Raw genomic sequence first — 16,718 nt, forward strand, 5'->3', positions numbered from 1 at the left:
GGCTCAGAAGAGCCTTCCACGTCATGGCACTGTCTGCTCTGGGATTCCATTTTTAGATTAGACTGATAGAGAGGCATGAGAAATGGAGAGTTATTAAAAGCCAACATTATACAACCTTAAAGGCAGTCATTTGTGCAGCCAGTATTACACGTTTAATGAAAAAGAACCCAGTTGAGCTATGCTTGATCACATTCAAGGACTTGATAAAGAACAGAAGCCAGGAATGAAATAAACACCACAGCCGGGAATGTCACTTGGAGAGTTTTGGTTACCTCTGTAGAGGTTATGACCTAAAATGAATGCAATTTCTGAAACAGAGAATTTAGCTGGCAAGTACACAGCCATGAAACTAGTGACAGATGCTGGAAAGCCTCACATTACCCGTTGTTCCCCATCCTTCCATCCTAGCTGGCCTTAGTGCGTAGGCAGATCCGTTTGCATTGAGACATACTCAACAAGTAGGTAGTTTTCATTTAGACCTAGTAACAGTTTCTTTGCCTAAAGGATTTCTGGAATTTATTGACTAGACTCCTCACAATATCCATGTCTTAGAAAATGTGGGTGCAGCAGTTTTATTTTTTTACATGTCATTTTTATTTTAAATGCTTAGATTTTTAAATTATAAAAGTAGAACGTGCTTTTTATATAAGAAGTTCTAGTACCACAGAAGAGTATCACATGCAAAGTCAAGCTGTCCCTCTCTGCTGGTGTAGTGTCCTCTGTCCCGCCCCCCAAGATAAACAGCGGGAATATCGATAAACATTGTTGCTTGTATGTTATGTCAGAAATACTCTGTGCATATACAAGCCCCAATACACATAGAGGAATGCATTTATTTGTATACATATATGTGTATATGTCCTATACACACATATTGCATAGGTTTAAGAAAACATTTTAGAAGCATGCTAGTCATCTGTGCCTGTGTAGTTAACACCAACAGACAAAGATAAGGTAACAGAAATTTTTCATTTATTCTTTGTTATTTTTACTGTTACTAAGCTTAGTTCTATTACTGGAGCACTCCAATCGCACATGGCATTTGCTCTTGCCTGTGTCATAGAATCTATGGCCAAGAGGTCTTGTAATTGTTTTTGTTACCTTCCATGAAGCATGAAACCTACCTGAGCCCAGAGACTTGTTTATGCTATTTGTGGATCTCAAGTGGAGAGTTCCGTCCTCTGTGATGCTTAGACCCCTTTACGAGGCTGAGTTACAGGATTCACTCAGTAGGCTGCCTAATGATGTCTACTTCTGGTAAGCTACCGCGAAAAGCCATAGTAACTTGGATATGGGTGCGGTCTGAGTAGCTAGGCTTCCTTCTAGTAGGAGTAGCTAATGAAATCACTGAGAACAGCATGATATTTTATGCAATTATGCTATTTAAAAATAAAATAGATGGTTGTTAAACTGGCTTGTCATAACCATCCAATAAAACTACTAATTGCTCTACTTAAATGGATTATTTTCATTTTAGGGGGAAAAAGTAGAATGTCCATTAGAGAGTTTTCTAATTAACATTTATTTAGTATAAAATAACTTCTGCCCAGGTCTTAGTAGAACCATCTCTGAATATCTCAACTTTCTTATTCTCTAAATGCCATTCAGCTGATTTTTATAAGTCCTATGGTTTTTCCTCTGCCCAGCCTCTCAGACTGACTTTGGCTCCACCCCTTTTCTGTGTCCTGGTCATCACCCCATAGCTAGTCCCTCTGATTGTCTGCCCATGGCAACTGTCCTGCTCCTGGACTTTCTGCCACTACCTTCAATGACTCTGAAATACAGTTGTCCGTCTCCCCCAGATGTTATGCTCAAAATGGATCAAAATGAAATTACTCTCTGGGACAAGTATCCCTTTTTCCTGAAGGACAAAGAGACTTCCACTGACCTTGATCAGCTTGTATATTTACAACAGCCCTTATTCCGAGAAGTAATCTCCCAGATCGATTTAGCAAATTTCTGTCATAGTCACACCACAAAAGTACCCAATCGTAGCAGCTGCTTCCACACCCAGCGATGTAAACAGTGCACTCCACAGAGTCACCTGGGTGACTGGATTATACGCACGTTATACCCCTACTGGCAGTCTGTGGATTCTAGACCATCTCCCCACAGTTTAGTAAGAAACCTAAAAATAGGAACTAAGCAAGGAATAGTGCTCCTGACAGTGTGCTTGCCCAGGACACCAAGAGTTACTGAACTGGTCCCCCCCCAAAAAAAGCAGAAAAAATAATTCTTAGGCTGTTGAAGCATTACATTTTAAAGCAGAGATTTGAATATTGGATGGTATCGTCATGGTGGACAGATTCTAGAGTCTCTTTATACATGCATTCATTCATTTCACCTGCAATCATCTGTTCACAGAATTGATCATACAATCATGTATTTAATCATTTATTGTGAAATATGTTTATCATTTACTCTGATGCAGGCACCGTACCAAGGATATAAGAATGAACGCAAGAGACAAAACTCTTGACCTCATGGAGCTCAGTCTAGGAGAACATACAAATTCTAATCTGATAAGTTCTGTACAGGAGAAGCCCATGGTACTAGGGGAGCATGCCCTGCAGGTCAGCTTTTGTTGTACCATCGTTCTTTAGCTAGCCGTATTTTAGTTCTATGAAACGAGAATATGAAAGAAGAAATAGTTCGCATTCGCTTTTCCTTAGGGTCTTGGCACTGTTCTTAAAAAATGGATTTGAAACCAAGACTTTAAGATGAGACTTAGAAACATGACTAAAATGAGAGCCAAAACTGTTTATCCTATTTCTCAAGGACAGAAGTAGGAACAAGAGGCAGAACTTGCAGTGGATTTAGACCGAATATAAAGGTGAAGCATAAATATCGTCCAACAGCAGAGTAGGCCCAGAATTAGAAACTCATAGTCATGGGGAGTGTTTAAGCAGAGGCTACATGACAACCTGGAGGGGTGTTGTGACTTGGGACGTGAACCTGAGGGGGCTGGATTAGATTCTGGGAGTTTTTTAAACGTTCTTTTAAAATGACTTTGTTGAATGGCAGGGTTTCATTTTAAAATTTTATAAAAATCTTGACTTTAAATCTTTTAAAACATCACTTTGTAACAGAGTCTTTAAAGAGAATGACATTTAGTTATCATCTAAAAATCTCAAAACTAAGCATGAATTTAAGAGCTAATGAAAAGAAAGCATACTAATAAGTTACTCCAAAACACTTCCGGAAGCATTATGGATTTTCATGAATATTCTTAGACATTCTTAAGTAAAGTCCTCTTACAAATCTGTTTTACTATCCGTTCAATATAAAAAAGTGCTGTGATTTGATATTCTTAGAATTAAATGTAATCTGGTATAACCACAGAAGAAAATTCTGCCTAAAATATATTTGGGGTCCAAGTAAATGTACATGGAAGGCAACCATGGAAAGTGCCTTGGCTTCTGCTACTGGCATGATAATTACAAGGGAGGGTTTACCCATGGAAATGAGAAAGCGATGATTCTGGGTTTTACCCATTTTCCAAAGTTGCAGTATTTTGAGCCAAATGGCGTCTGACATGGGAGGCTTTAGTGATGGGAACAACTGAAACTATCTTGTTTCTCAATCATTTAGTGCATACAGGCTTCAATAAAAATAATTTCAACAACTCAAATCTGTACAATTTATTAGTAACAATCTCGGTAATTTTAGACTGTTACTGCTTTAGCATTTTGACGCATTTTTGACACTTTTGAGCTTCAGTACAAAGCCCTGAGGTGGATAATGCAGGTAGTGCATTTGAAATGAATAAATGGAATCTCAGAGCAATGAATTCAACTAACACAGATGCATGTAGTAAGTGGCAGAACTACAGCACAACTGAGATCTTTAGATATTACCGACTAACGTGTCTACAACAGATGTTTTCTAAGTGATTTTCCACCATTGCTTGCAATGCTACTTTACATCCATCATTCAGTGTTCCATCATTTAGAAGGTGAATCCTTGAAAAAATATTTACCTAAGATTCCACAGCGCGGGTTGGTTAGGACTGAGGGAGAATATGGTGTTAAAAATTTAGGATTTTTGCTCTCAGAGGCTCATCAGCTTGGAAATATTTCACGGGGAAAAAAAGGGCAAATATTTTGGTACCGGGATGGATTTCACGAAATAACACTGAAGGGGACTTCCTGGCTTCTCTACTTTGTGATTCTCAGCATTTTAAAATGTTGGTATTATTTTCTCTCCTTGGAAGCCACTATTGGAATAATATTATTACAGAACGCTGCACCAGAAAGTGTTGAAATGGTCTTGCCATTCAAGATCCCATTGCTTGACGTTTGGGGTGGGTATACAAGGCTAAATCCATCATACACAGTCACATACGCAGAGGTCCAATGCACCTATGGGAAGATGCCACGCTTGAGGTAGAAAGAACGGACAGGCCTGAGATATCCTTCTGTTCTGAACCTTGTATTTACAAGGCCCCTCTGTGAGCAGTTTGATGAATACGTAGAAGAGGGGTGTTTGATCTGGGAAGCAGCCAAATTTGGATTGGGAATAGGAACGTTTGGAGGAGATGTGGCTTAACTAGGACTGCGAGGTTCAAGTTCTGTAGGGCGGACAGTTTGCAGAAGAAAACAAGGACAGACCAGATCACAACAGACAGGGAGAGGAGGCGCTTTATTTCTTATGTAAGGGTTCCGTTTTCCCTAAACACTACATCCAGAAAAGTGGATTGGGCTTTCCAACAGTGAACTTATCGCAGCGAGTATTTCTTCTAGTATGTAAGTGAAAATTGAACAACCAGATCAGGGATCATGTTAAAGCAAACTGCTTGGACTAAAAGACATCTGTGATGTTTTCCAGGTTTCGATTTCTGTGATTTTGGACTGGGGCAGAACTCAGTCAGAGCCCCTTTTCTCAGGTTCCTGCCGTATAGATGCAATGAAAGCGTTTTTGTAAAAACAGCAGACATTGTAAATATATCCCAGATCATTTAGAAGCCGGTATTTCATGACCCTAAAAGCAATCTGCTTTGCTTACACACACATACACCCACCACTGTTTGCCAGTTCCCAAATCTCCTGAATAAGATATGTTTCTACAAAGGCATAACAGTCACAAGTTCAGGAACTGAAGTGAAAACAAAGGATCTAGTGTTCAGTTTCCTACTTTCTACCCATTTTTTGTTTGGGGTGTGCAGTTGGGACTGGGGCTTGGAGAAGGGGGCAGAAGATCCCTGTATTTTCTGGTACAAAAAACATGGAGGCAATTTTTATAACTTACTGTCATGATTTAGAGCTCAACCTCATATCCCTAGACTAATGTTCTGTGATGTTTCTGCCTGTGAACTAGTGTTAATTGCCATCCTTCCCTTACTTCCATGAGCTCCTAGATTTCAGGTTGGCTGCATGGGGGTGGGAGTCATTCTTGAGGTCGCCTTGAAAAGCGGGCCCATATCTGGAGTCTCGCTCAGGGAACTGCTCCACCCCACCTTGTCCCCCGCCCCTCCTGCCTCTATCTCGGGAAGGTGAGAAAAAACAGTAATGGGGGAAAAAATTCTCAAGTGTAGTACAATAATAAGGCTCTTAGTCTTAACTTGCCATGGTGACCCACAAATAAATAATATGTCCCTCGGCAAACTTTGATCCTCATGAAAAGCAAATTCAGAAGATACAGAAAAAAGTGAACTTGTTTAGAGTGGCTTCAAGGAGTATCAGTTGTGAAATTTTCAACATATGCTGCTTAGAAGAATTAGATTATGTCTGGCATTTAGGGGAAAACAGGACTCTGCTAATAGAAAGTACTTTCTAGTAGAGCTTTCCAAAGGACTGGCTTGATTTTGAAGGAGTTTCTCTAAGTGTTCATTAGGAGGTTAGACCACAGACTTATGCAGATCTATGATAAAATTTGAGAAAAATAAGGACAACTTAGGAAGTTTTTCATAATCCTTACAAATTCTGAGACTATATAACCTTTCCTCTTAAGAACTACAGAGATAGATGTTTACAAATTGTAAAAATAAACAGATGACAGCCATAAATTGGTTTATCCTATATTTTGCTTTAAATTTATGAGTAATTTCTCTCAAATAGGTTAGTGAGATTTATCAACTTTTAAGATAGAGTTTAGCTTTGATATTTACTGCAACTTGTGTAATGAATCCAAATGGTTCCCAACCTTTTGGGTTTTATTAACAGTAACATCTTCCATCCCCTGCCCCCCTCCTCCACTGGTTGGACTGAGGCTTTGATGACATGTATAATTTCCAATGCAACTGGAACCTAGATTGATGCTTGCTAACATCCTGATTGTGGGCTGGGAAGTGTGGGGTCCTTGCCATCCTGGGGAGTGAGATTTGGAAATTTTATAGACGAAATATTCTAGCACAATAGAATATTTTGCAAAACACATCTTTGATAAGTTGGGGTCCACATTAGTCTCAGTTAAAGGTTAGCTAGGCTGTTTGTTTTTTTTTTTAATTACCAATAATTAAGTTGACAGCCATGAATCTGCGTATTATATGGACTACAGCTGATTGAAAATGAGGAAAACCATTCCTGTAAAGAAATAGAGGACAATCTCAGTTCCATAAGAATGAATATGTTTCAGTTAATTTGATTCCTGAGTGGGGAAAAGTTCCTGGGCACCCAGAGTGCCCTTGCCTGTGGGTAGTCCACTCTCAAAGGCTGTATCTGTAGGAAGAGTTGCAGTCCCATTATAAAGGGCTCTTTCATAATTTCTGATTCTGCCCTATCACATCCCAGAGCCATGCTTTTGCAAAGCTGCCAGCTGGCAGGTGGAATCCAAAAAAGAGTAGCATCTGTGGCAGTAGGATGATGAAGTTTTATTTCCAGGTGAAGTAGGATCCAGATAATATGAAATGGAGGGAGGGTGGGTGGGAAGGGTGGGGTGGGGAAGAATGGAGTTTTTTTGTAACAAAGTCATAAAGTATTTTTCCCTAATTTTCTTGCATTTCCTATTTATACAAAGTATCTTGATCACTGTGTTGCTCTACAGAGATTTTCAATGGAATTAATTTGGGAGACTGAACTAATCTCTGAAAAAGAAATGACTAGTTACAGTTACTTTTTGGACACTTTTTCTGTATTGTGAATTGTGTGGAAATGTATAGAATAAAAATTAGAACTACAATTAGTTTCTTTTCTTTGGTTACTGGCTGTTACATGGAGTTGGTGTGAATATTATCTTTTAGGGGGTTAAGTTAGATTTTCAAAATTGGGAGGTAAGCGAAGAGTTGGCTGTCTGGGAAGGCAGAAACTAAAAGAGACCTCTGATAAAGCAGAAATTTTTTTTAAATGACTTCTGCTTTCAAGATGGACTAACAGAGGCCAGATTTACTCTCCCAACTGAATAAAAACAACATTCTGTATATAAAACAATAATTGTTAAGACACTGGAACTCAGGCAAAAAAAGACAATAATCCCTGGTTGATGAGAATCAAATTAAGATGAGCTCTATGATTTCTCCATTTTACAGACTTCAGAGAGTTTCCTGGCAGTAGCTCAGGGAGGGGAAATTGAGGGAGAGCCTGGCAGATCTCCTAAGTTGGGGAGACAGAGCTGAGCGCTTGGGAGACCAAGGCAGCTAGAGCTCATGGCGCCAAGTATTAGAGAAGAGAGATCTGAACAGAGAGATAACCCCAGAGATCTGCAGAGGCCCCCCACTCAATTAGTCAGTAAAATACTTATCAGTGTATGCTAGTGAGGAAACTACCTGAGACTGGAGAAAGAACCACCCAAATTGATGATGAGGAACAGTAATCAGCTCACACAAGGCTGGGAATAATGCCTGTTACTGTCTACCCAGCTTTTATTTCTTAACAAAACATTACAGTCTCCCGTGTTGTCCCATTTCAGTTCCATTTCCTGCCACTCTCTGGTCACAGAGGCAACCAAGAAGATTTTGTGTGAATCTTAGCACATTCCCATCTTTTCTCCCTTCTTCCCCTTCTCAACTTCTGTTAACTATATTGCCTGTTACACATGTAAACTTTTATACCCTGTCTGGTACCAGTATTAGAAGTTCTATGTGTTGTCCAATTTTATTCTAAGAGTTGGAAGCAGGGGCATGGAGTGTCACTAGCCTGGCATGTTAGTATGCACTGCAGAGGGTCATAGTGTGTGACAATCACACTTTCCTGAAACCACTCAAGACCATGACCCCAATGCCAGTGAAAGTCAATGTTCCTTCATCTGGATCGAAGAATTTCACTTTTCTGACTTTTTTTGGATCGCTCTGCCTTCATATTTAGACTCTTCGATTTTGTTTTTATGAATTTCTTTCTCTTGGTGTTCATTATTTATCTCTGTTCTTGTTGAAAGATAAAACACACACATACACACGTAATTTTTAAAAAATACGTCCCTAGTATCATGTAGCTCCCTGATATTTCTTGGAATCCATTCCATTCTTTCTCGTGAAGGCATCCTTCTCAGAGTCCACTGGCTTCCTGCTCTAATTCTGATGAACTGACCAATTATCTCCTTAGGACGTTCTCCTTCTGGGTTTCTGCATTTGTCTTGTCACTTCTTGATGCCCACATGTATCTTAGTTTCTTGGTGTGCTGAAGTATAGCCACAAATTGCTTATTAAAACTAGGAACTAGGGAAATAAATTTTTGAGTTCTTGCATATCTGAAAATGTCTCTCTTATCTTTTACTTAGAGCTTGTCTGTCTTTGGAATTCTGGTTCCAAAGTCATTTTTCATTAGAAATGCAGAGAATCTTAATGAGGAAAAAGAAGATCATGTGCTTTGTGAAAAGTAGAAGTTCATTCACGGATAGATTAAAATCACAGAGTCACATGTTAGGGTAGTAAAATGACTCCAGATAGCAAGTCCAGCAACTGCACCGTGCAGAGGAGAAAACTGTGGTTCCAAGAGATTAAAACACTGCCCAAGATCACATAGCTAACTAATGACAGGGAGAGTTCACCAAAGCTCAGGGACTTCTCATCTGCAATATGTGTCACATGCAATGTTCAAATGCTTTAGATTCCAGCTGAAGGGGCTATGAGGATGAAACAGATACTCGTGGTAGAAGAGAATACACTGGATTCCAGCCCCAGCTCTGCTCCAGAGGAGCCAGGTATGTTTCTTGCCTTCCCTGGGCCCGAGTTTCCTAATCTGTAAACAAGACTGTACAACTGATGGTCTCTGGGCCTCTTTCTTCTCTCAAGTGGTGGGATTCTCTGATGGGAATCTTTTTTATAGAAGATTCATTATAAAGATGAAAAAGTGTCAAAATGATCACTGTTCAAAGCCCTCACTTTGGAAACTGCTAAAGCCTCCCCCAAAATTTACCATTTGAGTAGTATTTGCCCCAGCCGCATAGCACAGGGAGATCAGCTCGGTGGTGTGTGACCACCTAGAGGGGTGGGATAGGGAGGGTGGGAGGGAGGGAGATGCAAGAGGGAAGAGATATGGGAACATATGTATATATATAACTGATTCATTTTGTTGTAAAGCAGAAACTAACACACCATTGTAAAGCGATTATGCTCCAATAAAGATGTTTAAAAAAAATCTAAAATGTCTTTTTATAAGACATCCACGGCTTCAACCCCACACCTGTTGTAGGATTCAATCCTTGGACTTTTCTGTGTGTGTTTATTCCCAGAGATCGATACAGCAAGCCACGGGTTGCTAGTTCCTCAAATCTACAGGCTATCACTTCACAGGTGTAAAGATAATTAGCTCAGTTTCATACAGATGGAAAGGACCAGAACTTACACAGAGGACGGATGCTTAATATCCATTATGTGTTACAACTACATGGAGGATATGGTCTTGATAACAAGGAAGGATGTTTCTCCTTCACTGCTCGATCTAATTAGGTCATGGTGGATTTCTTTTCTGCTTGGCATTTCCTGAACCAGTGTGGACGGTCATGGATTTGGCGCCTATGTTGCTGGTTAGAAACTGGGTGAACTTGTTCACGTAGCTCTCTCTTTCTGAACCTCAGTCTTCTCATCAGAAATATAGAAAACACCACCAACAACCAAATGGAATTGTTATGGACATTAAATGAGATATTGCTAGAAAAATATTTAGAACAATGCCTAGTACACAGTGAGAACTCAGTAAGTTACACCTATGAAAATATGTTGGGGATGATTACATTGATGAAATGCATATTATCCTATCTCTAGCCCTGTTCTTTGCACTGTGGGGCAGGGGACAGGTAAAATGCTCTCACCTTGGAGCAGTTAATTCATTAAATCCAGTTGGTCTGACATTGAAGTCCTAACATTAAGTTTGCCTCAGTCCTTTTTATTCCCTGTAGCTTGTAAGCACGTCTTTAAAATTAAAGATATAAAACTTTGACAGTGATAAGGTACAACTCTGAAAACTTAGACTGAGAAAAAAATGTGCAAGAAATACACCGAAAAGTTTGAAATGGAGAGGAGAGACAAGATGGTGGAGTAGAAGGGCCTTGAGCTACCCTCTTCTCATGAGCACACCAAAATCATAACTGAAGGCTGAGCAACCATCAATAAAAAAGGCCGAATCCACCAAAAAAAAAAAAAAAAAAAAAAGACATTCTACGTGCAAAGACACAAAGAAGAAACCACAACAAAACGGTAGGAGGGGCACATCTGCAATACAATCAAATCGCATACTACCTGGATGGGTGACCCACAAACAGGAAAATGATATTGCAGAAGTTCTCCCGCAGCAGTGAGAGCTCTGAACCCCATGCCAGGCTCCCCAGCCCAGGAGTCTGGCACTGGGAGCAGAAGCCCCCAGCGCCAGTGGGTTTGATTGTAGGAGCTCCACAGGCCTGGGGGAGCAGTGACTCTATAGGAGCCTAGGCCAGACCTACCTGCTGGTGTCAGAGGGTCTCCTGTGGAGACAGGGGTTGGCTGTGGCTCTCGCTGGTATCATGAAAGCTGGCAGTGGACATAGCAGGGAGTGTTTACCTACACGAACTCTGGCTGCATGCAGCCATCTTGGGCCATTGGCATGGAGACCTGGCCCCACCCAACAGCCTGCTGGCTCCAGTGCTGGGACACCTCAGGCCAAACAACTGACAGGGTGGAATACAGCCCCAGTCATCAGCAGACAGGCTGCCTTAAAGAATTCTTGAGCCCACAGCTACCTCTAGACACACCCATTGACACAGCCTTGCCCACCAGAGGGCCAAGACCCAGCTGCACCCACCCACCGGTGGACAGGCACCAGCCCCTCCACCAAGAAGCCGCACAAGTCTCTAGACCAGCCTCACCCACCAGGGGGCAGACACCAGAAGCAAGAAAAGCATGCTCTGCCAGCCTGTGGAACTGAGTCTGCAAACACAGGTCAGCACCTACAGTGGAACTAGCTGGTCCCTGGCCCTAGATGGTAAGAGAGAGTGTACTGCTGGGGCACACAGGACATCCCCTACAGAGGGTGACTTCTCCAAGGTCAACACACATAACTAACCCACTGTATACATAAAAATACAAATAGAGTTTTAAACAAAATGAGAGTGCAAAGGAATATGTCCCAGGTGAAGGAACAAAATAAAAACCCAGAAGAACAACTAAATGAAGTGGACATAGACAGTCTACCCAAGAAAGAGTTCAGAGTAATGATCATAAAGATGAACCAGGAACTTGGGAAAGGAATGGATGCACAGACTGACAAGTTACAAGAAATTTTTAGCAAAGAGAATATATAAAGAGCAAAAAAGAGTTGAAGAATACAATAACTGAAATGAAAAAATACACTAGAAGGAATCAATAGTAGAATAAATGAGGCAGAAGAATGGATAAGTGAGCTGGAAGACAGAGTGGTGGAAATCACTGCCATGGAACAGAATAAAGAAAAAAGAATGAAAAATAATGAGGACAGTTTAAGAGACCTCTGGTATGTCAAATGCACCAACATTTGCATTATAGGGGTCCCAGAAGGAGAAGAGGGAGAGAAAAGAGCCTGAAAAAATATTTGAAGAGATAATAGCTGAAAAATTTCCTAACATGGGAAAGGAAACAGTCACCAAAGTCCAGGAAGCACAGAGTCCCATACAGGATGAACACAAGGAGGAACACACCAAGACACATAATCATCAAACTGACAAAAATTAAAGACAAAGAGAAAATATTTAAAGAAACAAGAGAAAAGCAACAAATAACATACAAGGGAACCCCCATAAGACTATCAGCTGATTTTCCAGCAGAAACTCTGCAGGCCAGAAGGGAGTGGCATGATATATTTAAAGAGATGAAAGGGAAAAACTTACAACCAAGAAAACTCTACCCAACAAGGCTCTCAGATTTGACAAATAAATCAAAAGCTTTACAGAAAAGCAAAAACTAAAAGAATTCAGCACCACCAAACCAGCTTTACAACAAATGCTAAAGGAACTTTCCTAAGCAGAAAAGAAAATGCCACAACTAGATACAAGAAAATTATGAAATGGGGAAGCTCACCCGTAAAGGCAAACATACAGTAAAGGTAGGAAATCATTCACACACAAATATGCTATCAAAACCAGTAACCTTGAGAGGAGGAGAGTACAAACGGAGGATACTTGAAATGCATTTGAGACACACACGTCTGCCACCAGGCACCAGGAAAAGCCCCTACGAGGGGTGGCCTTCTCATGCCTGCTGAGAGTACCTGCCTGCAGGTACTAGGAAAGGCCTCCACCAAGGCTGATCCTCTCCTAATGGCCACCAGGCACTAGGAAAGGCTCACTCCTATGGCCGTCAGCTGCCCAGCACACGTCCTCACTAGTGGGACCGGATATTTCACGGCCACTGGCTACCCCCCCACTCACCTGTCACCCCTGGGGCTCCTGTGATCCCAGCAGCCATGCCACCTCCATGTCCTGTCTTCACCGGGGCAGACCCGAGTGCTCCAAGGTAGCCTCAGGAGCAGACCGCTGTGGGTGGCCAAAATACAGAGTTGGGGCTAAAACCACAGCTGAGCCCCAGGGGTGAGGTGACTAAGGAAGAAGAACAAAAATCTTTCCATGCAGCTGCACATGCCGCAGATTAAATCCCTGTGATCAGCATGGTATAAACCCTGCATATACGGAATATCTGAACGGACAATGAGTGTTCCCACAACTGAGACCGGTCTATGGAGGCAAGTACATCCAAGAGTTGGGCCAGGTCAGAGTAAGAGCTGCACCCACAGCAGGTCCAGAGACCTACCTAGAGGTGCTGGAGGGCCTTCTGGGGAGGCGGAGGTTGGCTGTGACTCACAGTGGGGGCAAGGATATTGACAGCTGAGACCCCAGGAAGTTATTATTATTGCTATTTTTTTAATGTTTTGTTCTGTTGTTTTTTAATTGTTTTTATTTTTTTTTTAATTAAAAATTTTTTGGAGAGGAGAGGGGGAAGATGGCAGAAGAGTAAGACGCGGAGATCGCCTTCCTCCCCACAGATACATCAGAAATACATCTATACGTGGAACAACTCCTACAGAACACCCACTGAACGCTGGCAGAAGACCTCAGACCTCCCAAAAGGCAAGAAACTCCCCACGTACCTGGGTAGGGCAAAAGAAAAAAGAATAAACAGAGACAAAAGGATAGGGACGGGACCTGCACCAGTGGGAGGGAGCTGTGAAGGAGGAAAGGTTTCCACACACTAGGAAGCCCCTTCGCGGGCGGAGACTGCGGGTGGCGGAGCGGGTAAGCTTCGGAGCCGCGGAGGAGAGCGCAGCCACAGGGATGCGGAGGGCAAAGTAGAGAGATTCCCGCACAGAGGATCGGTGCCGATCGGCACTCACCAGCCCGAGAGGCTTGTATGCTCCCCTGCCGGGGCGGGTGGGGCTGGGAGCTGAGGCTCGGGCTTCGGAGGTCGGATCCCAGGGAGAGGACTGGGGTTGGCAGTGTGAACACAGCCTGCAAGGGGTTATTGCACCACGGCTAGCCGGGAGGGAGTCCGGGAAAAATTCTAGACCTGCCGAAGAGGCAACAGACTTTTCCTTCCCTCTTTGATTCCTGGTGCACGAGGAGAGCGGATTAAGAGTGCTGCTTAAAGGAGCTCCAGAGGCAGGCGCGAGCCGCGGCTATTAGCGTGGACCCCAGAGACAGGCATGAGACGCTAAGCCTGCTGCTGCCGCCTGTGTGCGAGCACAGGTCACTATCCACACCTCCCCTCCAGGGAGCCTGTGCAGCCCACCACTGCCAGGGTCCCATGAACCAGGGACAACTCCCCCGGAAGAACGCACGGCGCGCCTCAGGCTGCAACGTCACGCCGGCCTCTGCCGCCACAGGCCCACCCCTCACGCCGTGCCCCTCCCTCCCCCCGGCCTGAGTGAGCCAGAGCCCCCGAATCAGCGGCTCCTTTAACCCCGTCCTGTCTGAGCGAAGAACAGACGCCCTCCGGCGACCTACACGCAAAGGTGGGGCCAAATCCAAAGCTGAGCCCAGGGAGCTGTGCGAACAAAGAAGAGAAAGGGAAATCTCTCCCAGCAGCCTCAGGAGCAGCGGATTAAAGCTCCACAATCAACTTGATGTACCCTGCATCTGTGGAATACCTGAATAGACAACGAATCATCCCAAATTGAGGAGGTGGACTTCGGGAGCAAGATATATTATTTTTTCGCCTTTTCTGCTTTTGTGAGTGTGTACGTGTATGCTTCTGTGTGAGATTTTGTCTGTATAGCTTTGCTTTCACCATTTGTCCTAGGGTTCTGTCCGTCCATTTTTTTTTTTTTTTTTTACTTAAAAAAATTTTTTTTCTTAATAATTATTTTTTATTTTAATAACTATTTTATTTTTATCCTCTTTCCTTCTTTCTTTCTTTCCTTCTCTCTTTCTTTCTTTCTTTCTCTCTTTCTCTCTCTCTCTCTCTCTCTTTCTTTCTACTTTTCCTCCCTTTTATTCTGAGCTGTGTGGATGAAAGTTCTTGGTGCTGCAGCCAGGAGTCAGTGCTGTGCCGCTGACGTGGGAGAGCCAACTTCAGGACACTGGTCCACAAGAGACCTCCCAGCTCCACGTAATATCAAACGGCAAAAATCTCCCAGAGATCTCCATCTCAACACGAACACCCAGCTTCACTCAGCGACCAGCAAGCTACAGTACTGGACACCCTATGCCAAACAACTAGCAAGACAGGAACACAACCCCACCCATTAGCAGAGAGGCTGCCTAAAATCATAGTAAGTCCACAGACACCCCAAAACACACCACCAGACGTGGACCTGCCCACCAGAAAGACAAGATCCAGCCTCATCCACCAGAACACAGGCACCAGTCCCCTCCACCAGAAGGCCTACACAACCCACTGAACCAATCTTAGCCACTGGGGGCAGACACCAAAAACAACGGACACTAAGAACTGCAGCCTGCAAAAAGGAGACCCCAAACACAAGAAGATAAGCAAAATGAGAAGACAGAGAAGCACACAGCAGATGAAGGAGCAAGATAAAAATGCACCAGACCTAACACATGAAGAGCAAATAGGCAGTCTACCTGAAAAAGAATTCAGAATAATGACAGTAAAGATGATCCAAAATCTTGGAAATAGAATAGACAAAATGCAAGAAACATTCAACAAGGACCTAGAAGAACTAAAGAGGAAACAAGCAACGATGAACAACACAATAAATGAAATTAAAAATACTCTAGAAGGGATCAATAGCAGAATAACTGAGGCAGAAGAACGGATAAGTGATCTGGAAGATAAAATAGTGGAAATAACTACTGCAGAGCAGAATAAAGAAAAAAGAATGAAAAGAACTGAGGACAGTCTCAGAGACCTCTGGGACAACATTAAACGCACCAACATTCGAATTATAGGGGTCCCAGAAGAAGAAGAGAAAAAGAAACGGAGTGAGAAAATATTTGAAGAGATTAGAGTTGAAAACTTCCCTAATATGGGAAAGGAAATAGTTAATCAAGTCCAGGAAGCACAGAGAGTCCCATACAGGATAAATCAAAGGAGAAACACACCAAGACACATATTAATCAAATTAAATACAAAGAAAACATATTAAAAGCAGCAAGGGGGGCTACCCTGGTGGCACAGTGGTTGAGAGCCCACCTGCCAATACAGGGGACACGGGATCGTGCCCAGGTCTGGGAAGATCCCACATGCTGCAGAGCGGCTAGGCCCATGAGCCATGGCCACTGAGCCTGCGCGTCAGGGGCCTGCGCTCCACAACGGGAGAGGCCACAACAGTGAGAGGCCCGCGTACCACAAAAAAATAAAAAAAGCTGCAAGGGAAAAACAACAAATAACACACAAGGGAATCCCCATCAGGTTAACAGCTGATCTTTCAGCAGAAACTCTGCAAGCCAGGAGGGACTGGCAGGACATATTTAAAGTGATGAAGAAGAAAAACCTACAACCAAGATTACTCTACCCAGCAAGGATCTCTTTCAGATTTGATGGAGAAATTAAAAGCTTTACAGACAAGGAAAAGCTGAGAGAGTTCAGCACCACCAAACCAGCTTTACAACAAATGCTAAAGGAACTTCTCTAGGCAAGAAACACAAGAGAAGGAAAAGACCTATAATAACAAACCCAAAACAATTAAGAAAATGGGAATAGGAACATACATATCGATAATTACCTTAAATGTAAATGGATTAAATGCTCCCACCAAAAGACACAGACTGGCTGAATGGATACAAAAACAAGACCCATATATATGCTGTCTACAAGAGACCCACTTCAGACCTAGGGACACATACAGACTGAAAGTGAGGGGATGGAAAAAGATATTCCATGCAAATGGAAATCAAAAGAAAGCTGGAGTAGCAGTTCTCATATCAGACAAAATAGACTTTAA

The 16,718-nt window shown here is 42.6% G+C and overlaps 1 long non-coding RNA gene across 1 annotated transcript in view; it reads right to left on the bottom strand.

Moving 5' to 3' along the window:
- The window catches only part of LOC117202304 (uncharacterized), an 86,673-nt gene that overhangs the window by 5,197 nt on the left and 64,758 nt on the right, over nt 1-16,718 (bottom strand). The gene's annotated exons all lie outside the window — the stretch shown is intronic.

This window comes from Orcinus orca, chromosome 9, assembly GCF_937001465.1.
Source record: "Orcinus orca chromosome 9, mOrcOrc1.1, whole genome shotgun sequence".
Taxonomy (NCBI): Eukaryota; Metazoa; Chordata; class Mammalia; order Artiodactyla; family Delphinidae; genus Orcinus; species Orcinus orca.